Below are 23,080 nucleotides of genomic sequence, written 5' to 3'. Positions count from 1 at the left end.
TTCAGTGTTAATCAGTGAGACTTCCATAGGGTTCAGTGTTAATCAGTAAGACTCCCAGTGGGTTCAGTGTTAATCAGTGAGACTCCCATAGTGTACAGTGTTAATCAGTGAGACTCCCACGGGGTTCAGCGTTAATAAGTGAGACTCCCATAGGGTTCAGTGTTAATCAGTGAGACTCCCACAGGGTTCTGTGTTAATCAGTGAGACTCCCACAGGGTTCAGTGTTAATCAGTGAGACTCCCACAGGGTTCAGTGTTAATCAGTGAGACTCCCACAGGGTTCAGTCTTAATCAGTGAGACTCCCATAGGATTCAGTGTTAATCAGTGAGACTCCCATAGGGTTCAGTGTTAATCAGTAAGACTCCCAGAGGGTTCAGTGTTAATCAGTGAGACTCCCATAGGGTTAAGTGTTAATCAGTGAGACTCCCAAAGGGTTCAGTGTTAATCAGTGAGACTCCCATAGGGTTCAGTGTTAATCAGTGAGACTCCCTCAGGGTTCTGTGTTAATCAGTGAGACTCCCACAGGGTTCAGTGTTAATCAGTGAGACTCCCACAGGGTTCAGTGTTAATCAGTGAGACTCCCACAAGGTTCAGTCTTAATCAGTGAGACTCCCATAGGGTTCAGTGTTAATCAGTGAGACTTCCATAGGGTTCAGTGTTAATCAGTAAGACTCCCAGAGGGTTCAGTTTTAATCAGTGAGACTCCCATAGGGTACAGTGTTAATCAGTGAGACTCCCACAGGGTTCAGCGTTAATAAGTGAGACTCCCATAGGGTTCAGTGTTAATCAGTGAGACTCCCACAGGGTTCAGTGTTAATCAGTGAGACTCTCACAGGGTCAGTGTTAATCAGTGAGACTCCCACAGGGATCAGTGTTAATCAGTGACACTCCCATAGGGTTCAGTGTTCATCAGTGAGACTCCCACAGGGTTCAGTGTTAATCCGTGAGACTCCCACAGGGTTCAGTGTTAATCAGTGAGACTCCCATAGGGTTCAGTGTTAATCAGTGAGACTCCCCCAGGGTTCAGTGTTAATCCATGAGACTCCCACAGGGTTCAGTGTTAATCAGTGAGACTCCCATAGGGTTCAGTGTTAATCAGTGAGACTCCGACAGGGTTCATTGTTAATCAGTGAGACTCCCTCAGGGTTCTGTGTTAATCAGTGAGACTCCCACAGGGTTCAGTCTTAATCAGTGAGACTCCCATAGGGTTCAGTGTTAATCAGTGAGACTTCCATAGGGTTCAGTGTTAATCAGTAAGACGCCCAGAGGGTTCAGTGTTAATCAGTGAGACTCCCATAGGCTTAAGTGTTAATCAGTGAGACTCCCAAAGGGTTCAGTGATAATCAGTGAGACTCCCATAGGGTTCATTGTTAATCAGTGAGACTCCCTCAGGGTTCTGTGTTAATCAGTGAGACTCCCACAGGGTTCAGTCTTAATCAGTGAGACTCCCATAGGGTTCAGTGTTAATCAGTGAGACTTCCATAGGGTTCAGTGTTAATCAGTAAGACGCCCAGAGGGTTCAGTGTTAATCAGTGAGACTCCCATAGGGTACAGTGTTAATCAGTGAGACTCCCACGGGGTTCAGCGTTAATAAGTGAGACTCCCATATGGTTCAGTGTTAATCAGTGAGACTCCCTCAGGGTTCTGTGTTAATCAGTGAGACTCCCACAGGGTTCAGTCTTAATCAGTGAGACTCCCATAGGGTTCAGTGTTAATCAGTGAGACTTCCATAGGGTTCAGTGTTAATCAGTAAGACTCCCAGTGGGTTCAGTGTTAATCAGTGAGACTCCCATAGTGTACAGTGTTAATCAGTGAGACTCCCACGGGGTTCAGCGTTAATAAGTGAGACTCCCATAGGGTTCAGTGTTAATCAGTGAGACTCCCACAGGGTTCTGTGTTAATCAGTGAGACTCCCACAGGGTTCAGTGTTAATCAGTGAGACTCCCACAGGGTTCAGTGTTAATCAGTGAGACTCCCACAGGGTTCAGTCTTAATCAGTGAGACTCCCATAGGATTCAGTGTTAATCAGTGAGACTCCCATAGGGTTCAGTGTTAATCAGTAAGACTCCCAGAGGGTTCAGTGTTAATCAGTGAGACTCCCATAGGGTTAAGTGTTAATCAGTGAGACTCCCAAAGGGTTCAGTGTTAATCAGTGAGACTCCCATAGGGTTCAGTGTTAATCAGTGAGACTCCCTCAGGGTTCTGTGTTAATCAGTGAGACTCCCACAGGGTTCAGTGTTAATCAGTGAGACTCCCACAGGGTTCAGTGTTAATCAGTGAGACTCCCACAAGGTTCAGTCTTAATCAGTGAGACTCCCATAGGGTTCAGTGTTAATCAGTGAGACTTCCATAGGGTTCAGTGTTAATCAGTAAGACTCCCAGAGGGTTCAGTTTTAATCAGTGAGACTCCCATAGGGTACAGTGTTAATCAGTGAGACTCCCACAGGGTTCAGCGTTAATAAGTGAGACTCCCATAGGGTTCAGTGTTAATCAGTGAGACTCCCACAGGGTTCAGTGTTAATCAGTGAGACTCTCACAGGGTCAGTGTTAATCAGTGAGACTCCCACAGGGATCAGTGTTAATCAGTGACACTCCCATAGGGTTCAGTGTTCATCAGTGAGACTCCCACAGGGTTCAGTGTTAATCCGTGAGACTCCCACAGGGTTCAGTGTTAATCAGTGAGACTCCCATAGGGTTCAGTGTTAATCAGTGAGACTCCCCCAGGGTTCAGTGTTAATCCATGAGACTCCCACAGGGTTCAGTGTTAATCAGTGAGACTCCCATAGGGTTCAGTGTTAATCAGTGAGACTCCGACAGGGTTCATTGTTAATCAGTGAGACTCCCTCAGGGTTCATGTGTTAATCAGTGAGACTCCCTCAGGGTTCAGTGTTAATCAGTGAGACTCCCACAGGGTTCAGTGTTAATCAGTGAGACTCCCACAGTGTTCAGTGTTAATCAGTGAGACTCCCACAGTGTTCAGTGTTAATCAGTGAGACTCCCTCAGGGTTCAGTGTTAATCACTGAGACTCCCATAGGTTTCAGTGTTAATCAGTCAGACTCCCACAGGGTACAGTGTTAATCAGTGAGACTCCCATAGGGTTCAGTGTTAATCAGTGAGACTCCCATAGGTTTCAGTGTTAATCAGTGAGACTCCCATAGGGTTAAGTGTTAATCAGTGAGACACCCACAGGGTTCAGTGTTAATCAGTGAGACTCCCACAGGGTTCATTGTTAATCAGTGAGACTCCCACAGGGATCAGTGTTAATCAGTGACACTCCCATAGGGTTCAGTGTTCATCAGTGAGACTCCCACAGGGTTCAGTGTTAATCCGTGAGACTCCCACAGGGTTCAGTGTTAATCAGTGAGACTCCCATAGGGTTCAGTGTTAATCAGTGAGACTCCCCCAGGGTTCAGTGTTAATCCATGAGACTCCCACAGGGTTCAGTGTTAATCAGTGAGACTCCCACAGTGTTCAGTGTTAATCAGTGAGACTCCCACAGTGTTCAGTGTTAATCAGTGAGACTCCCTCAGGGTTCAGTGTTAATCACTGAGACTCCCATAGGTTTCAGTGTTAATCAGTCAGACTCCCACAGGGTACAGTGTTAATCAGTGAGACTCCCATAGGGTTCAGTGTTAATCAGTGAGACTCCCATAGGTTTCAGTGTTAATCAGTGAGACTCCCATAGGGTTAAGTGTTAATCAGTGAGACTCCCACAGGGTTCAGTGTTAATCAGTGAGACTCCCACAGGGTTCATTGTTAATCAGTGAGACTCCCGCAGGGTTCAGTGTTAATCAGTGAGACTCCCACAGGGTTCAGTGTTAATCAGTGAGACTCCCACAGGGTTCAGTGTTAATCAGTGAGACTCCCACAGGATTCAGTGTTAATCAGTGAGACTCCCTCAGGGTTCAGTGTTAATCAGTGAGACTCCCATAGGGTTCAGTGTTAATCAGTGAGACTCCCACAGGGTTCAGTCTTAATCAGTGAGACTCCCACAGGGTTCAGTGTTAATCAGTGAGACTCCCATAGGGTTCAGTGTTAATCAGTGAGACTCCCTCAGGGTTCAGTGTTAATCAGTGAGACTCCCATAGGGTTAAGTGTTAATCAGTGAGACTCCCACAGGGTTCAGTGTTAATCAGTGAGACTCCCACAGGGTTCCGTGTTAATCAGTGAGACTCCCACAGGGTTCAGTGTTAATCAGTGAGACTCCCACAGGATTCAGTGTTAATCAGTGAGACTCCCATAGGGTTAAGTGTTAATCAGTGAGACTCCCACAGGGTTCAGTGTTAATCAGTGAGACTCCCATAGGGTTCAGTGTTAATCAGTGAGACTCCCTCAGGGTTCAGTGTTAATCAGTGAGACTCCCACAGGGTTCAGTGTTAATCAGTGAGACTCCCACAGGGTTCAGTGTTAATCAGTGAGACTCCCACAGGGTTCAGTCTTAATCAGTGAGACTCCCATAGGGTCCAGTGTTAATCAGTGAGACTCCCATAGTGTTCAGTGTTAATCAGTAAGACTCCCAGAGGGTTCAGTGTTAATCAGTGAGACTCCCATAGGCTTAAGTGTTAATCAGTGAGACTCCCAAAGGGTTCAGTGATAATCAGTGAGACTCCCATAGGGTTCATTGTTAATCAGTGAGACTCCCTCAGGGTTCTGTGTTAATCAGTGAGACTCCCACAGGGTTCAGTCTTAATCAGTGAGACTCCCATAGGGTTCAGTGTTAATCAGTGAGACTTCCATAGGGTTCAGTGTTAATCAGTAAGACGCCCAGAGGGTTCAGTGTTAATCAGTGAGACTCCCAAAGGGTACAGTGTTAATCAGTGAGACTCCCACGGGGTTCAGCGTTAATAAGTGAGACTCCCATAGGGTTCAGTGTTAATCAGTGAGACTCCCTCAGGGTTCTGTGTTAATCAGTGAGACTCCCACAGGGTTCAGTGTTAATCAGTGAGACTCCCACAGGGTTCAGTCTTAATCAGTGAGACTCCCACAGGGTTCAGTGTTAATCAGTGAGACTCCCATAGGGTTCAGTGTTAATCAGTGAGACTCCCTCAGGGTTCAGTGTTAATCAGTGAGACTCCCATAGGGTTAAGTGTTAATCAGTGAGACTCCCACAGGGTTCAGTGTTAATCAGTGAGACTCCCACAGGGTTCCGTGTTAATCAGTGAGACTCCCACAGGGTTCAGTGTTAATCAGTGAGACTCCCACAGGATTCAGTGTTAATCAGTGAGACTCCCATAGGGTTAAGTGTTAATCAGTGAGACTCCCACAGGGTTCAGTGTTAATCAGTGAGACTCCCATAGGGTTCAGTGTTAATCAGTGAGACTCCCTCAGGGTTCAGTGTTAATCAGTGAGACTCCCACAGGGTTCAGTGTTAATCAGTGAGACTCCCACAGGGTTCAGTGTTAATCAGTGAGACTCCCACAGGGTTCAGTCTTAATCAGTGAGACTCCCATAGGGTCCAGTGTTAATCAGTGAGACTCCCATAGTGTTCAGTGTTAATCAGTAAGACTCCCAGAGGGTTCAGTGTTAATCAGTGAGACTCCCATAGGCTTAAGTGTTAATCAGTGAGACTCCCAAAGGGTTCAGTGATAATCAGTGAGACTCCCATAGGGTTCATTGTTAATCAGTGAGACTCCCTCAGGGTTCTGTGTTAATCAGTGAGACTCCCACAGGGTTCAGTCTTAATCAGTGAGACTCCCATAGGGTTCAGTGTTAATCAGTGAGACTTCCATAGGGTTCAGTGTTAATCAGTAAGACGCCCAGAGGGTTCAGTGTTAATCAGTGAGACTCCCATAGGGTACAGTGTTAATCAGTGAGACTCCCACGGGGTTCAGCGTTAATAAGTGAGACTCCCATAGGGTTCAGTGTTAATCAGTGAGACTCCCTCAGGGTTCTGTGTTAATCAGTGAGACTCCCACAGGGTTCAGTCTTAATCAGTGAGACTCCCATAGGGTTCAGTGTTAATCAGTGAGACTTCCATAGGGTTCAGTGTTAATCAGTAAGACTCCCAGTGGGTTCAGTGTTAATCAGTGAGACTCCCATAGTGTACAGTGTTAATCAGTGAGACTCCCACGGGGTCCAGTGTTAATCAGTGAGACTCCCATAGTGTTCAGTGTTAATCAGTAAGACTCCCAGAGGGTTCAGTGTTAATCAGTGAGACTCCCATAGGCTTAAGTGTTAATCAGTGAGACTCCCAAAGGGTTCAGTGATAATCAGTGAGACTCCCATAGGGTTCATTGTTAATCAGTGAGACTCCCTCAGGGTTCTGTGTTAATCAGTGAGACTCCCACAGGGTTCAGTCTTAATCAGTGAGACTCCCATAGGGTTCAGTGTTAATCAGTGAGACTTCCATAGGGTTCAGTGTTAATCAGTAAGACGCCCAGAGGGTTCAGTGTTAATCAGTGAGACTCCCATAGGGTACAGTGTTAATCAGTGAGACTCCCACGGGGTTCAGCGTTAATAAGTGAGACTCCCATAGGGTTCAGTGTTAATCAGTGAGACTCCCTCAGGGTTCTGTGTTAATCAGTGAGACTCCCACAGGGTTCAGTCTTAATCAGTGAGACTCCCAAAGGGTTCAGTGTTAATCAGTGAGACTTCCATAGGGTTCAGTGTTAATCAGTAAGACTCCCAGTGGGTTCAGTGTTAATCAGTGAGACTCCCATAGTGTACAGTGTTAATCAGTGAGACTCCCACGGGGTTCAGCGTTAATAAGTGAGACTCCCATAGGGTTCAGTGTTAATCAGTGAGACTTCCATAGGGTTCAGTGTTAATCAGTAAGACTCCCAGAGGGTTCAGTGTTAATCAGTGAGACTCCCATAGGGTACAGTGTTAATCAGTGAGACTCTCACGGGGTCCAGCGTTAATAAGTGAGACTCCCATAGGGTTCAGTGTTAATCAGTGAGACTCCCACAGGGTTCAGTGTTAATCAGTGAGACTCTCAGAGGGTCAGTGTTAATCAGTGAGACTCCCACAGGGATCAGTGTTAATCAGTGACACTCCCCTAGGGTTCAGTGTTAATCAGTGAGACTCCCACAGGGTTCAGTATTAATCAGTCAGACTCCCACAGGGTTCAGTGTTAATCAGTGAGACTCCCATAGGTTTCAGTGTTAATCAGTGAGACTCCCACAGGGTTCAGTGTTAATCAGTGAGACTCCCATAGGGTTCAGTGTTAATCAGTGAGACACCCTCAGGGTTCAGTGTTAATCAGTGAGACTCCCACAGGGTTCAGTGTTAATCAGTGAGACTCCCACAGGGTTCAGTGTTAATCAGTGAGACTCCCACAGGGTTCAGTCTTAATCAGTGAGACTCCCATAGGGTTCAGTGTTAATCAGTGAGACTCCCATAGGGTTCAGTGTTAATCAGTAAGACTCCCAGAGGGTTCAGTGTTAATCAGTGAGACTCCCATAGGGTTAAGTGTTAATCAGTGAGACTCCCAAAGGGTTCAGTGTTAATCAGTGAGACTCCCATAGGGTTCAGTGTTAATCAGTGAGACTCCCTCAGGGTTCTGTGTTAATCAGTGAGACTCCCACAGGGTTCAGTGTTAATCAGTGAGACTCCCACAGGGTTCAGTGTTAATCAGTGAGACTCCCACAGGGTTCAGTCTTAATCAGTGAGACTCCCATAGGGTTCAGTGTTAATCAGTGAGACTTCCATAGGGTTCAGTGTTAATCAGTAAGACTCCCAGAGGGTTCAGTGTTAATCAGTGAGACTCCCATAGGGTACAGTGTTAATCAGTGAGACTCCCACAGGGTTCAGCGTTAATAAGTGAGACTCCCATAGGGTTCAGTATTAATCAGTGAGACTCCCACAGGGTTCAGTGTTAATCAGTGAGACTCTCACAGGGTCAGTGTTAATCAGTGAGACTCCCACAGGGATCAGTGTTAATCAGTGACACTCCCATAGGGTTCAGTGTTAATCAGTGAGATTCCCACAGGGTTCAGTGTTAATCCGTGAGACTCCCACAGGGTTCAGTGTTAATCAGTGAGACTCCCATAGGGTTCAGTGTTAATCAGTGAGACTCCCCCAGGGTTCAGTGTTAATCCATGAGACTCCCACAGGGTTCAGTGTTAATCAGTGAGACTCCCATAGGGTTCAGTGTTAATCAGTGAGACTCCGACAGGGTTCATTGTTAATCAGTGAGACTCCCTCAGGGTTCATGTGTTAATCAGTGAGACTCCCTCAGGGTTCAGTGTTAATCAGTGAGACTCCCACAGGGTTCAGTGTTAATCAGTGAGACTCCCACAGTGTTCAGTGTTAATCAGTGAGACTCCCATAGGGTTCAGTGTTAATCAGTAAGACTTCCAGAGGGTTCAGTGTTAATCAGTGAGACTCCCATAGGGTTAAGTGTTAATCAGTGAGACTCTGATAGGCTTCAGTGTTAATCAGTGAGACTCCCATAGGGTTCAGTGTTAATCAGTGAGACTCCCACAGGGTTCAGTGTTAATCAGTGAGACTCTCACAGGGTTCAGTGTTTATCAGTGAGACTCCCACAGGATTCAGTGTTAATCAGTGAGACTCCCATAGGGTTCATTCTTAATCAGTGAGACTCCCACAGGGTTCAGTGTTAATCGGTGAGACTCCCACAGTGTTCAGTGTTAATCAGTGAGACTCCCACAGGGTTCAGTGTTAATCAGTGAGACTCCCACAGGGTTCAGTGTTAATCAATGAGACTCCCATAGGTTTCAGTGTTAATCAGTGAGACTCCCACAGGGTTCAGTGTTAATCAGTGAGACTCCCATAGGGTTCAGTGTTAATCAGTGAGACTCCCTCACGGTTCAGTGTTAATCAGTGAGACTCCCATAGGGTTAATTGTTAATCAGTGAGACTCCCACAGGGTTCAGTGTTAATCAGTGAGACTCCCACAAGGTTCATTGTTAATCAGTGAGACTCCCACAGGGTTCAGTGTTAATCAGTGAGACTCCCATAGGGTTCAGTGTTAATCAGTGAGACTCCCACAGGGTTCAGTGTTAATCAGTGAGACTCCCACAGTGTTCATTGTTAATCAGTGAGACTCCCACAGGGTTCATGTGTTAATCAGTGAGACTCCCATAGGGTTCAGTGTTAATCAGTGAGACTCCCACAGGGTTCAGTGTTAATGAGTGAGACTCCCATAGGGTTCAGTGTTAATCAGTGAGACTCCCACAGGGTTCAGTGTTAATCAGTGAGACTCTCACAGGGTTCAGTGTTAATCAGTGAGACTCCCACAGGATTCAGTGTTAATCAGTGAGACTACCATAGGGTTCATTCTTAATCAGTGAGACTCCCACAGGGTTCAGTGTTAATCGGTGAGACTCCCACAATGTTCAGTGTTAATCAGTGAGACTCCCACAGGGTTCAGTGTTAATCAGTGAGACTCCCACAGGGTTCAGTGCTAATCAATCAGACTCCCATAGGTTTCAGTGTTAATCAGTGAGACTCCCACAGGGTTCAGTGTTAATCAGTGAGACTCCCATAGCGTTCAGTGTTAATCAGTGAGACTCCCTCAGGGTTCAGTGTTAATCAGTGAGACTCCCATAGGGTTAATTGTTAATCAGTGAGACTCCCACAGGGTTCAGTGTTAATCAGTGAGACTCCCACAAGGTTCATTGTTAATCAGTGAGACTCCCACAGGGTTCAGTGTTAATGAGTGAGACTCCCATAGGGTTCAGTGTTAATCAGTGAGACTCCCACAGGGTTCAGTGTTAATCAGTGAGACTCCCAAAGTGTTCAGTGTTAATCAGTGAGACTCCCATAGGGTTCAGTGTTAATCAGTGAGACTCCCTCAGGGTTCAGTGTTAATCAGTGAGACTCCCATAGGGTTAAGTGTTAATCAGTGAGACTCCCACAGGGTTCAGTGTTAATCAGTGAGACTCCCACAGGGTTCATTGTTAATCAGTGAGACTCCCACAGGGTTCAGTGTTAATCAGTGAGACTCCCACAGGGTTCAGTGTTAATCAGTGAGACTCCCACAGGGTTCAGTGTTAATCAGTGAGACTCCCACAGGATTCAGTGTTAATCAGTGAGACTCCCACAGGGTTAAGTGTTAATCAGTGAGACTCCCATAGGGTTCAGTGTTAATCAGTGAGACTCCCATAGGGTTCAGTGTTAATCAGTGAGACTCCCTCAGGGTTCAGTGTTAATCAGTGAGACTCCCACAGGGTTCAGTGTTAATCAGTGAGACTCCCACAGGGTTCAGTGTTAATCAGTGAGACTCCCACAGGGTTCAGTCTTAATCAGTGAGACTCCCATAGGGTTCAGTGTTAATCAGTGAGACTCCCATAGGGTTCAGTGTTAATCAGTAAGACCCCCAGAGGGTTAAGTGTTAATCAGTGAGACTCCCATAGGGTTCAGTATTAATCAGTGAGACTCCCACAGGGTTCAGTGTTAATCAGTGAGACTCTCACAGGGTCAGTGTTAATCAGTGAGACTCCCACAGGGATCAGTGTTAATCAGTGACACTCCCATAGGGTTCAGTGTTAATCAGTGAGATTCCCACAGGGTTCAGTGTTAATCCGTGAGACTCCCACAGGGTTCAGTGTTAATCAGTGAGACTCCCATAGGGTTCAGTGTTAATCAGTGAGACTCCCCCAGGGTTCAGTGTTAATCCATGAGACTCCCACAGGGTTCAGTGTTAATCAGTGAGACTCCCATAGGGTTCAGTGTTAATCAGTGAGACTCCGACAGGGTTCATTGTTAATCAGTGAGACTCCCTCAGGGTTCATGTGTTAATCAGTGAGACTCTCTCAGGGTTCAGTGTTAATCAGTGAGACTCCCACAGGGTTCAGTGTTAATCAGTGAGACTCCCACAGTGTTCAGTGTTAATCAGTGAGACTCCCATAGGGTTCAGTGTTAATCAGTAAGACTTCCAGAGGGTTCAGTGTTAATCAGTGAGACTCCCATAGGGTTAAGTGTTAATCAGTGAGACTCTGATAGGGTTCAGTGTTAATCAGTGAGACTCCCATAGGGTTCAGTGTTAATCAGTGAGACTCCCACAGGGTTCAGTGTTAATCAGTGAGACTCTCACAGGGTTCAGTGTTAATCAGTGAGACTCCCACAGGATTCAGTGTTAATCAGTGAGACTCCCATAGGGTTCATTCTTAATCAGTGAGACTCCCACAGGGTTCAGTGTTAATCGGTGAGACTCCCACAGGGTTCAGTGTTAATCAGTGAGACTCTCACAGGGTTCAGTGTTAATCAGTGAGACTCCCACAGGATTCAGTGTTAATCAGTGAGACTCCCATAGGGTTCATTCTTAATCAGTGAGACTCCCACAGGGTTCAGTGTTAATCGGTGAGACTCCCACAGTGTTCAGTGTTAATCAGTGAGACTCCCACAGGGTTCAGTGTTAATCAGTGAGACTCCCACAGGGTTCAGTGTTAATCAATGAGACTCCCATAGGTTTCAGTGTTAATCAGTGAGACTCCCACAGGGTTCAGTGTTAATCAGTGAGACTCCCATAGGGTTCAGTGTTAATCAGTGAGACTCCCTCACGGTTCAGTGTTAATCAGTGAGACTCCCATAGGGTTAATTGTTAATCAGTGAGACTCCCACAGGGTTCAGTGTTAATCAGTGAGACTCCCACAAGGTTCATTGTTAATCAGTGAGACTCCCACAGGGTTCAGTGTTAATCAGTGAGACTCCCATAGGGTTCAGTGTTAATCAGTGAGACTCCCACAGGGTTCAGTGTTAATCAGTGAGACTCCCACAGTGTTCATTGTTAATCAGTGAGACTCCCACAGGGTTCATGTGTTAATCAGTGAGACTCCCATAGGGTTCAGTGTTAATCAGTGAGACTCCCACAGGGTTCAGTGTTAATGAGTGAGACTCCCACAGGATTCAGTGTTAATCAGTGAGACTACCATAGGGTTCATTCTTAATCAGTGAGACTCCCACAGGGTTCAGTGTTAATCGGTGAGACTCCCACAATGTTCAGTGTTAATCAGTGAGACTCCCACAGGGTTCAGTGTTAATCAGTGAGACTCCCACAGGGTTCAGTGCTAATCAATCAGACTCCCATAGGTTTCAGTGTTAATCAGTGAGACTCCCACAGGGTTCAGTGTTAATCAGTGAGACTCCCATAGCGTTCAGTGTTAATCAGTGAGACTCCCTCAGGGTTCAGTGTTAATCAGTGAGACTCCCATAGGGTTAATTGTTAATCAGTGAGACTCCCACAGGGTTCAGTGTTAATCAGTGAGACTCCCACAAGGTTCATTGTTAATCAGTGAGACTCCCACAGGGTTCAGTGTTAATGAGTGAGACTCCCATAGGGTTCAGTGTTAATCAGTGAGACTCCCACAGGGTTCAGTGTTAATCAGTGAGACTCCCAAAGTGTTCAGTGTTAATCAGTGAGACTCCCATAGGGTTCAGTGTTAATCAGTGAGACTCCCTCAGGGTTCAGTGTTAATCAGTGAGACTCCCATAGGGTTAAGTGTTAATCAGTGAGACTCCCACAGGGTTCAGTGTTAATCAGTGAGACTCCCACAGGGTTCATTGTTAATCAGTGAGACTCCCACAGGGTTCAGTGTTAATCAGTGAGACTCCCACAGGGTTCAGTGTTAATCAGTGAGACTCCCACAGGGTTCAGTGTTAATCAGTGAGACTCCCACAGGATTCAGTGTTAATCAGTGAGACTCCCACAGGGTTAAGTGTTAATCAGTGAGACTCCCATAGGGTTCAGTGTTAATAAGTGAGACTCCCATAGGGTTCAGTGTTAATCAGTGAGACTCCCTCAGGGTTCAGTGTTAATCAGTGAGACTCCCACAGGGTTCAGTGTTAATCAGTGAGACTCCCACAGGGTTCAGTGTTAATCAGTGAGACTCCCACAGGGTTCAGTCTTAATCAGTGAGACTCCCATAGGGTTCAGTGTTAATCAGTGAGACTCCCATAGGGTTCAGTGTTAATCAGTAAGACCCCCAGAGGGTTAAGTGTTAATCAGTGAGACTCCCATAGGGTTCAGTATTAATCAGTGAGACTCCCACAGGGTTCAGTGTTAATCAGTGAGACTCTCACAGGGTCAGTGTTAATCAGTGAGACTCCCACAGGGATCAGTGTTAATCAGTGACACTCCCATAGGGTTCAGTGTTAATCAGTGAGATTCCCACAGGGTTCAGTGTTAATCCGTGAGACTCCCACAGGGTTCAGTGTTAATCAGTGAGACTCCCATAGGGTTCAGTGTTAATCAGTGAGACTCCCCCAGGGTTCAGTGTTAATCCATGAGACTCCCACAGGGTTCAGTGTTAATCAGTGAGACTCCCATAGGGTTCAGTGTTAATCAGTGAGACTCCGACAGGGTTCATTGTTAATCAGTGAGACTCCCTCAGGGTTCATGTGTTAATCAGTGAGACTCTCTCAGGGTTCAGTGTTAATCAGTGAGACTCCCACAGGGTTCAGTGTTAATCAGTGAGACTCCCACAGTGTTCAGTGTTAATCAGTGAGACTCCCATAGGGTTCAGTGTTAATCAGTAAGACTTCCAGAGGGTTCAGTGTTAATCAGTGAGACTCCCATAGGGTTAAGTGTTAATCAGTGAGACTCTGATAGGGTTCAGTGTTAATCAGTGAGACTCCCATAGGGTTCAGTGTTAATCAGTGAGACTCCCACAGGGTTCAGTGTTAATCAGTGAGACTCTCACAGGGTTCAGTGTTAATCAGTGAGACTCCCACAGGATTCAGTGTTAATCAGTGAGACTCCCATAGGGTTCATTCTTAATCAGTGAGACTCCCACAGGGTTCAGTGTTAATCGGTGAGACTCCCACAGTGTTCAGTGTTAATCAGTGAGACTCCCACAGGGTTCAGTGTTAATCAGTGAGACTCCCACAGGGTTCAGTGTTAATCAATGAGACTCCCATAGGTTTCAGTGTTAATCAGTGAGACTCCCACAGGGTTCAGTGTTAATCAGTGAGACTCCCATAGGGTTCAGTGTTAATCAGTGAGACTCCCTCAGGGTTCAGTGTTAATCAGTGAGACTCCCATAGGGTTAATTGTTAATCAGTGAGACTCCCACAGGGTTCAGTGTTAATCAGTGAGACTCCCACAAGGTTCATTGTTAATCAGTGAGACTCCCACAGGGTTCAGTGTTAATCAGTGAGACTCCCATAGGGTTCAGTGTTAATCAGTGAGACTCCCACAGGGTTCAGTGTTAATCAGTGAGACTCCCACAGTGTTCAGTGTTAATCAGTGAGACTCCCACAGGGTTCATGTGTTAATCAGTGAGACTCCCATAGGGTTCAGTGTTAATCAGTGAGACTCCCACAGGGTTCAGTGTTAATCAGTGAGACTCCCACATGGTTCAAAGTTAATCAGTGAGACTCCCACAGGGTTCAGTGTTAATCAGTGAGACTCCCACAGGGTTCAGTCTTAATCAGTGAGACTCCCATAGAGTTCAGTGTTAATCAGTGAGACTCCCATAGGGTTTAGTGTTAATCAGTAAGACTTCCAGAGGGTTCAGTGTTAATCAGTGAGACTCCCATAGGGTTAAGTGTTAATCAGTGAGACTCCCATAGGGTTAATTGTTAATCAGTGAGACTCCCACAGGGTTCAGTGTTAATCAGTGAGACTCCCACAAGGTTCATTGTTAATCAGTGAGACTCCCACAGGGTTCAGTGTTAATGAGTGAGACTCCCATAGGGTTCAGTGTTAATCAGTGAGACTCCCACAGGGTTCAGTGTTAATCAGTGAGACTCCCAAAGTGTTCAGTGTTAATCAGTGAGACTCCCATAGGGTTCAGTGTTAATCAGTGAGACTCCCTCAGGGTTCAGTGTTAATCAGTGAGACTCCCACAGGGTTCATTGTTAATCAGTGAGACTCCCACAGGGTTCAGTGTTAATCAGTGAGACTCCCACAGGGTTCAGTGTTAATCAGTGAGACTCCCACAGGGTTCAATGTTAATCAGTGAGACTCCCACAGGATTCAGTGTTAATCAGTGAGACTCCCACAGGGTTAAGTGTTAATCAGTGAGACTCCCATAGGGTTCAGTGTTAATCAGTGAGACTCCCATAGGGTTCAGTGTTAATCAGTGAGACTCCCTCAGGGTTCAGTGTTAATCAGTGAGACTCCCACAGGGTTCAGTGTTAATCAGTGAGACTCCCACAGGGTTCAGTGTTAATCAGTGAGACTCCCACAGGGTTCAGTCTTAATCAGTGAGACTCCCATAGGGTTCAGTGTTAATCAGTGAGACTCCCATAGGGTTCAGTGTTAATCAGTAAGACCCCCAGAGGGTTAAGTGTTAATCAGTGAGACTCCCATAGGGTTAAGTGTTAATCAGTGAGACTCCCAAAGGGTTCAGTGTTAATCAGTGAGACTCCCATAGGGTTCAGTGTTAATCAGTGAGACTCCCTCAGGGTTCTGTGTTAATCAGTGAGACTCCCTCAGGGTTCAGTGTTAATCAGTGAGACTCCCACAGGGTTCAGTGTTAATCAGTGAGACTCCCACAGGGTTCAGTCTTAATCAGTGAGACTCCCATAGGGTTCAGTGTTAATCATTGAGACTTCCATAGGGTTCAGTGTTAATCAGTAAGACTCCCAGAGGGTTCAGTGTTAATCAGTGAGACTCCCATAGGGTACAGTGTTAATCAGTGAGACTCCCACAGGGTTCAGCGTTAATAAGTGAGACTCCCATAGGGTTCAGTGTTAATCAGTGAGACTCCCACAGGGTTCAGTGTTAATCAGTGAGACTCTCACAGGGTCAGTGTTAATCAGGGAGACTCCCACAGGGATCAGTGTTAATCAGTGACACTCCCATAGGGTTCAGTGTTAATCAGTGAGACTCCCACAGGGTTCAGTGTTAATCAGTGAGACTCCCACAGGGTTCAGTGTTAATCAGTGAGACTCCCATAGGGTTCAGTGTTAATCAGTGAGACTCCCCCAGGGTTCAGTGTTAATCCATGAGACTCCCACAGGGTGCAGTGTTAATCAGTGAGACTCCCATAGGGTTCAGTGTTAATCAGTGAGACTCCGACAGGGTTCATTGTTAATCAGTGAGACTCCCTCAGGGTTCATGTGTTAATCAGTGAGACTCCCATAGGGTTCAGTGTTAATCAGTGAGACTCCCACAGGGTTCAGTGTTAATCAGTGAGACTCCCACAGTGTTCAGTGTTAATCAGTGAAACTCCCACAGTGTTCAGTGTTAATCAGTGAGACTCCCTCAGGGTTCAGTGTTAATCACTGAGACTCCCATAGATTTCAATGTTAATCAGTCAGACTCCCACAGGGTACAGTGTTAATCAGTGAGACTCCCATAGGTTTCAGTGTTAATCAGTGAGACTCCCACAGGTTTCAGTGTTAATCAGTGAGACTCCCATAGGGTTCAGTGTTAATCAGTGAGACTCCCTCAGGGTTCAGTGTTAATCAGTGAGACTCCCATAGGGTTAAGTGTTAATCAGTGAGACTCCCACAGGTTTCAGTGTTAATCAGTGAGACTCCCACAGGGTTCATTGTTAATCAGTGAGACTCCCACAGGGTTCAGTGTTAATCAGTGAGACTCCCACCGGGTTCAGTGTTAATCAGTGAGACTCCCACAGGATTCAGTGTTAATCAGTGAGACTCCCATAGGGTTAAGTGTTAATCAGTGAGACTCCCACAGGGTTCAGTGTTAATCAGTGAGACTCCCATAGGGTTCAGTGTTAATCAGTGAGACTCCCTCAGGGTTCAGTGTTAATCAGTGAGACTCCCACAGGGTTCAGTGTTAATCAGTGAGACTCCCACAGGGTTCAGTGTTAATCAGTGAGACTCCCACAGGGTTCAGTCTTAATCAGTGAGACTCCCATAGGGTTCAGTGTTAATCAGTGAGACTCCCATAGGGTTCAGTGTTAATCAGTAAGACTCCCAGAGGGTTCAGTGTTAATCAGTGAGACTCCCATAGGGTTCAGTGTTAATCAGTGAGACTCCCACAGGATTCAGTGGTAATCCGTGAGACTCCCATAGGGTTCATTCTTAATCAGTGAGACTCCCACAGGGTTCAGTGTTAATCGGTGAGACTCCCACAGTGTACAGTGTTAATCAGTGAGACTCCCACAGGGTTCAGTGTTAATCAGTGAGACTCCCACAGGGTTCAGTGTTAATCAATGAGACTCCCATAGGTTTCAGTGTTAATCAGTGAGACTCCCACAGGGTTCAGTGTTAATCAGTGAGACTCCCATAGGGTTCAGTGTTAATCAGTGAGACTCCCTCAGGGTTCAGTGTTAATCAGTGAGACTCCCATAGGGTTAATTGTTAATCAGTGAGACTCCCACAGGGTTCAGTGTTAATCAGTGAGACTCCCACAGGGTTCATTGTTAATCAGTGAGACTCCCACAGGGTTCAGTGTTAATCAGTGAGACTGCCATAGGGTTCAGTGTTAATCAGTGAGACTCCCACAGGTTTCAGTGTTAATCAGTGAGACTCCCACAGGGTTCAGTGTTAATCATTGAGACTCCCATAGGGTTCAGTGGTAATCAATGAGACTCCCATATGGTTAAGTGTTAATCAGTGAGACTCCCACAGGGTTCAGTGTTAATCGGTGAGACTCCCACAGGGTTCAGTGTTAATCAGTGAGACTCCCACAGTGTTCAGTGTTAATCAGTGAGACTCCCACAGGGTTCATGTGTTAATCAGTGAGACTCCCACAGGGTTCAGTGTTAATCAGTGAGACTCCCATTGGGTTCATTCTTAATCACTGAGAATCCCACAGGGTTCAGTGTTAATCAGTGAGACTCCCACAGTGTTCAATGTTAATCAGTGAGACTCCCACAGTGTTCAGTGTTATTCAGTGAGATTCCCATAGGGTTCAGTATTAATCACTGAGACTCCCACAGGATTCAGTGTTAATCAGTGAGAATCCCATAGGGTTAAGTGTTATTCAGTGAGACTCCCACAGTGTTCAGTGTTAATCAGTGAGACTCCCACAGGGTTCAGTGTTAATCAGTGAGACTCCCACAGGGTTCAGTGTTAATCAGTAAGACTCCCAGAGGGTTCAGTGTTAATCAGTGAGACTTCCATAGGGTACAGTGTTTATCAGTGAGACTCCCACAGGGTTCAGTGTTAATAAGGGAGACTCCCATAGGGTTCAGTGTTAATCAGTGAGACTCCCACAGGATTCAGTGTTAATCAGTGAGACTCCCATAGGGTTAAGTGTTAATCAGTGAGACTCCCACAGGGTTCAGTGTTAATCAGTGATACTCCCATAGGGTTCAGTGTTAATCAGTGAGACTCCCTCAGGGTTCAGTGTTAATCAGTGAGACTCCCACAGGGTTCAGTGTTAATCAGTGAGACTCCCACAGGGTTCAGTGTTAATCAGTGAGACTCCCACAGGGTTCAGTCTTAATCAGTGAGACTCCCATAGGGTTCAGTGTTAATCATTGAGACTCCCATAGGGTTCAGTGTTAATCAGTAAGACTTCCAGAGGGTTCAGTGTTAATCAGTGAGACTCCCATAGGGTTAAGTATTAATCAGTGAGACTCTGATAGGGTTCAGTGTTAATCAGTGAGACTCCCATAGGGTTCAGTGTTAATCAGTGAGACTCCCACAGGGTTCAGTGTTAATCAGTGAGACTCTCACAGGGTTCAGTGTTAATCAGTGAGACTCCCACAGGATTCAGTGTTAATCAGTGAGACTCCCATAGGGTTCATTCTTAATCAGTGAGACTCCCACAGGGTTCAGTGTTAATCGGTGAGACTCCCACAGTGTTCAGTGTTAATCAGTGAGACTCCCACAGGGTTCAGTGTTAATCAGTGAGACTCCCACAGGGTTCAGTGTTAATCAATGAGACTCCCATAGGTTTCAGTGTTAATCAGTGAGACTCCCTCAGGGTTCAGTGTTAATCAGTGAGACTCCCATAGGGTTAATTGTTAATCAGTGAGACTCCCTCAGGGTTCAGTGTTAATCAGTGAGACTCCCATAGGGTTAATTGTTAATCAGTGAGGCTCCCACAGGGTTCAGTGTTAATCAGTGAGACTCCCACAAGGTTCATTGTTAATCAGTGAGACTCCCATAGGGTTCAGTGTTAATCAGTGAGACTCCCACAGGGTTCAGTCTTAATCAGTGAGACTCCCATAGGGTTCAGTGTTAATCAGTGAGACTCCCATAGGGTTCAGTGTTAATCAGTAAGACTTCCAGAGGGTTCAGTGTTAATCAGTGAGACTCCCATAGGGTTAAGTGTTAATCAGTGAGACATCGATAGGGTTCAGTGTTATTCAGTGAGACTCCCATAGGGTTCAGTGTTAATCAGTGAGACTCCCACAGGGTTCAGTGTTAATCAGTGAGACTCTCACAGGGTTCAGTGTTAATCAGTGAGACTCCCACAGGATTCAGTGTTAATCAGTGAGACTCCCATAGGGTTCATTCTTAATCAGTGAGACTCCCACAGGGTTCAGTGTTAATCGGTGAGACTCCCACAATGTTCAGTGTTAATCAGTGAGACTCCCACAGGGTTCAGTGTTAATCAGTGAGACTCCCATAGGGTTCAGTGTTAATCAGTGAGACTCCCTCAGGGTTCAGTGTTAATCAGTGAGACTCCCACAGGGTTCAGTGTTAATCATTGAGACTCCCATAGGGTTCAGTGGTAATCAATGAGACTCCCATATGGTTAAGTGTTAATCAGTGAGACTCCCACAGGGTTCAGTGTTAATCAGTGAGACTCCCACAGGGTTCAGTGTTAATCAGTGAGACTCCCACAGTGTTCAGTGTTAATCAGTGAGACTCCCACAGGGTTCATGTGTTAATCAGTGAGACTCCCACAGGGTTCAGTGTTAATCAGTGAGACTCCCATTGGGTTCATTCTTAATCACTGAGAATCCCACAGGGTTCAGTGTTAATCAGTGAGACTCCCACAGTGTGCAATGTTAATCAGTGAGACTCCCACAGTGTTCAGTGTTATTCAGTGAGATTCCCATAGGGTTCAGTATTAATCACTGAGACTCCCACAGGGTTCAGTGTTAATCAGTGAGAATCCCATAGGGTTAAGTGTTATTCAGTGAGACTCCCACAGTGTTCAGTGTTAATCAGTGAGACTCCCACAGGGTTCAGTGTTAATCAGTGAGACTCCCACAGGGTTCAGTGTTAATCAGTAAGACTCCCAGAGGGTTCAGTGTTAATCAGTGAGACTTCCATAGGGTACAGTGTTTATCAGTGAGACTCCCACAGGGTTCAGTGTTAATAAGGGAGACTCCCATAGGGTTCAGTGTTAATCAGTGAGACTCCCACAGGATTCAGTGTTAATCAGTGAGACTCCCATAGGGTTAAGTGTTAATCAGTGAGACTCCCACAGGGTTCAGTGTTAATCAGTGATACTCCCATAGGGTTCAGTGTTAATCAGTGAGACTCCCTCAGGGTTCAGTGTTAATCAGTGAGACTCCCACAGGGTTCAGTGTTAATCAGTGAGACTCCCACAGGGTTCAGTGTTAATCAGTGAGACTCCCACAGGGTTCAGTCTTAATCAGTGAGACTCCCATAGGGTTCAGTGTTAATCATTGAGACTCCCATAGGGTTCAGTGTTAATCAGTAAGACTTCCAGAGGGTTCAGTGTTAATCAGTGAGACTCCCATAGGGTTAAGAATTAATCAGTGAGACTCTGATAGGGTTCAGTGTTAATCAGTGAGACTCCCATAGGGTTCAGTGTTAATCAGTGAGACTCCCACAGGGTTCAGTGTTAATCAGTGAGACTCTCACAGGGTTCAGTGTTAATCAGTGAGACTCCCACAGGATTCAGTGTTAATCAGTGAGACTCCCATAGGGTTCATTCTTAATCAGTGAGACTCCCACAGGGTTCAGTGTTAATCGGTGAGACTCCCACAGTGTTCAGTGTTAATCAGTGAGACTCCCACAGGGTTCAGTGTTAATCAGTGAGACTCCCACAGGGTTCAGTGTTAATCAATGAGACTCCCATAGGTTTCAGTGTTAATCAGTGAGACTCCCACAGGGTTCAGTGTTAATCAGTGAGACTCCCATAGGGTTCAGTGTTAATCAGTGAGACTCCCTCAGGGTTCAGTGTTAATCAGTGAGACTCCCATAGGGTTAATTGTTAATCAGTGAGACTCCCTCAGGGTTCAGTGTTAATCAGTGAGACTCCCATAGGGTTAATTGTTAATCAGTGAGGCTCCCACAGGGTTCAGTGTTAATCAGTGAGACTCCCACAAGGTTCATTGTTAATCAGTGAGACTCCCATAGGGTTCAGTGTTAATCAGTGAGACTCCCACAGGGTTCAGTCTTAATCAGTGAGACTCCCATAGGGTTCAGTGTTAATCAGTGAGACTCCCATAGGGTTCAGTGTTAATCAGTAAGACTTCCAGAGGGTTCAGTGTTAATCAGTGAGACTCCCATAGGGTTAAGTGTTAATCAGTGAGACATCGATAGGGTTCAGTGTTATTCAGTGAGACTCCCATAGGGTTCAGTGTTAATCAGTGAGACTCCCACAGGGTTCAGTGTTAATCAGTGAGACTCTCACAGGGTTCAGTGTTAATCAGTGAGACTCCCACAGGATTCAGTGTTAATCAGTGAGACTCCCATAGGGTTCATTCTTAATCAGTGAGACTCCCACAGGGTTCAGTGTTAATCGGTGAGACTCCCACAATGTTCAGTGTTAATCAGTGAGACTCCCACAGGGTTCAGTGTTAATCAGTGAGACTCCCATAGGGTTCAGTGTTAATCAGTGAGACTCCCTCAGGGTTCAGTGTTAATCAGTGAGACTCCCACAGGGTTCAGTGTTAATCATTGAGACTCCCATAGGGTTCAGTGGTAATCAATGAGACTCCCATATGGTTAAGTGTTAATCAGTGAGACTCCCACAGGGTTCAGTGTTAATCAGTGAGACTCCCACAGGGTTCAGTGTTAATCAGTGAGACTCCCACAGTGTTCAGTGTTAATCAGTGAGACTCCCACAGGGTTCATGTGTTAATCAGTGAGACTCCCACAGGGTTCAGTGTTAATCAGTGAGACTCCCATTGGGTTCATTCTTAATCACTGAGAATCCCACAGGGTTCAGTGTTAATCAGTGAGACTCCCACAGTGTGCAATGTTAATCAGTGAGACTCCCACAGTGTTCAGTGTTATTCAGTGAGATTCCCATAGGGTTCAGTATTAATCACTGAGACTCCCACAGGGTTCAGTGTTAATCAGTGAGAATCCCATAGGGTTAAGTGTTATTCAGTGAGACTCCCACAGTGTTCAGTGTTAATCAATGAGACTCCCACAGGGTTCAGTGTTAATCAGTGAGACTCCCACAGGGTTCAGTGTTAATCAGTGAGACTCCCACAGGATTCATTGTTAATCAGTGAGACTCCCATAGGGTTAAGTGTTAATCAGTGAGACTCCCAAAGGGTTCAGTGTTAATCAGTGAGACTCCCACAGGGTTCAGTGTTAATCAGTGATACTCCCATAGGGTTCAGTGTTAATCAGTGAGACTCCCTCAGGGTTCAGTGTTAATCAGTGAGACTCCCACAGGGTTCAGTGTTAATCAGTGAGACTCCCACAGGGTTCAGTGTTAATCAGTGAGACTCCCATAGGGTTCAGTCTTAATCAGTGAGACTCCCATAGGGTTCAGTGTTAATCAGTGAGACTCCCACAGGGTTCAGTGTTAATCAGTGAGACTGCCATAGGGTTCAGTGTTAATCAGTGAGACTCCCACAGGTTTCAGTGTTAATCAGTGAGACTCCCACAGGGTTCAGTGTTAATCATTGAGACTCCCATAGGGTTCAGTGGTAATCAATGAGACTCCCATATGGTTAAGTGTTAATCAGTGAGACTCCCACAGGGTTCAGTGTTAATCGGTGAGACTCCCACAGGGTTCAGTGTTAATCAGTGAGACTCCCACAGTGTTCAGTGTTAATCAGTGAGACTCCCACAGGGTTCATGTGTTAATCAGTGAGACTCCCACAGGGTTCAGTGTTAATCAGTGAGACTCCCATTGGGTTCATTCTTAATCACTGAGAATCCCACAGGGTTCAGTGTTAATCAGTGAGACTCCCACAGTGTTCAATGTTAATCAGTGAGACTCCCACAGTGTTCAGTGTTATTCAGTGAGATTCCCATAGGGTTCAGTATTAATCACTGAGACTCCCACAGGATTCAGTGTTAATCAGTGAGAATCCCATAGGGTTAAGTGTTATTCAGTGAGACTCCCACAGTGTTCAGTGTTAA

Source organism: Petromyzon marinus, assembly GCF_048934315.1.
Source record: "Petromyzon marinus isolate PM22_M1 ecotype Great Lakes invasive population chromosome 78 unlocalized genomic scaffold, UKy_Petmar_22M1.pri1.0 chr78_unloc.1, whole genome shotgun sequence".
Classification (NCBI taxonomy): Eukaryota; Metazoa; Chordata; class Hyperoartia; order Petromyzontiformes; family Petromyzontidae; genus Petromyzon; species Petromyzon marinus.
Note: the sequence above shows the minus strand (reverse complement) of the source record.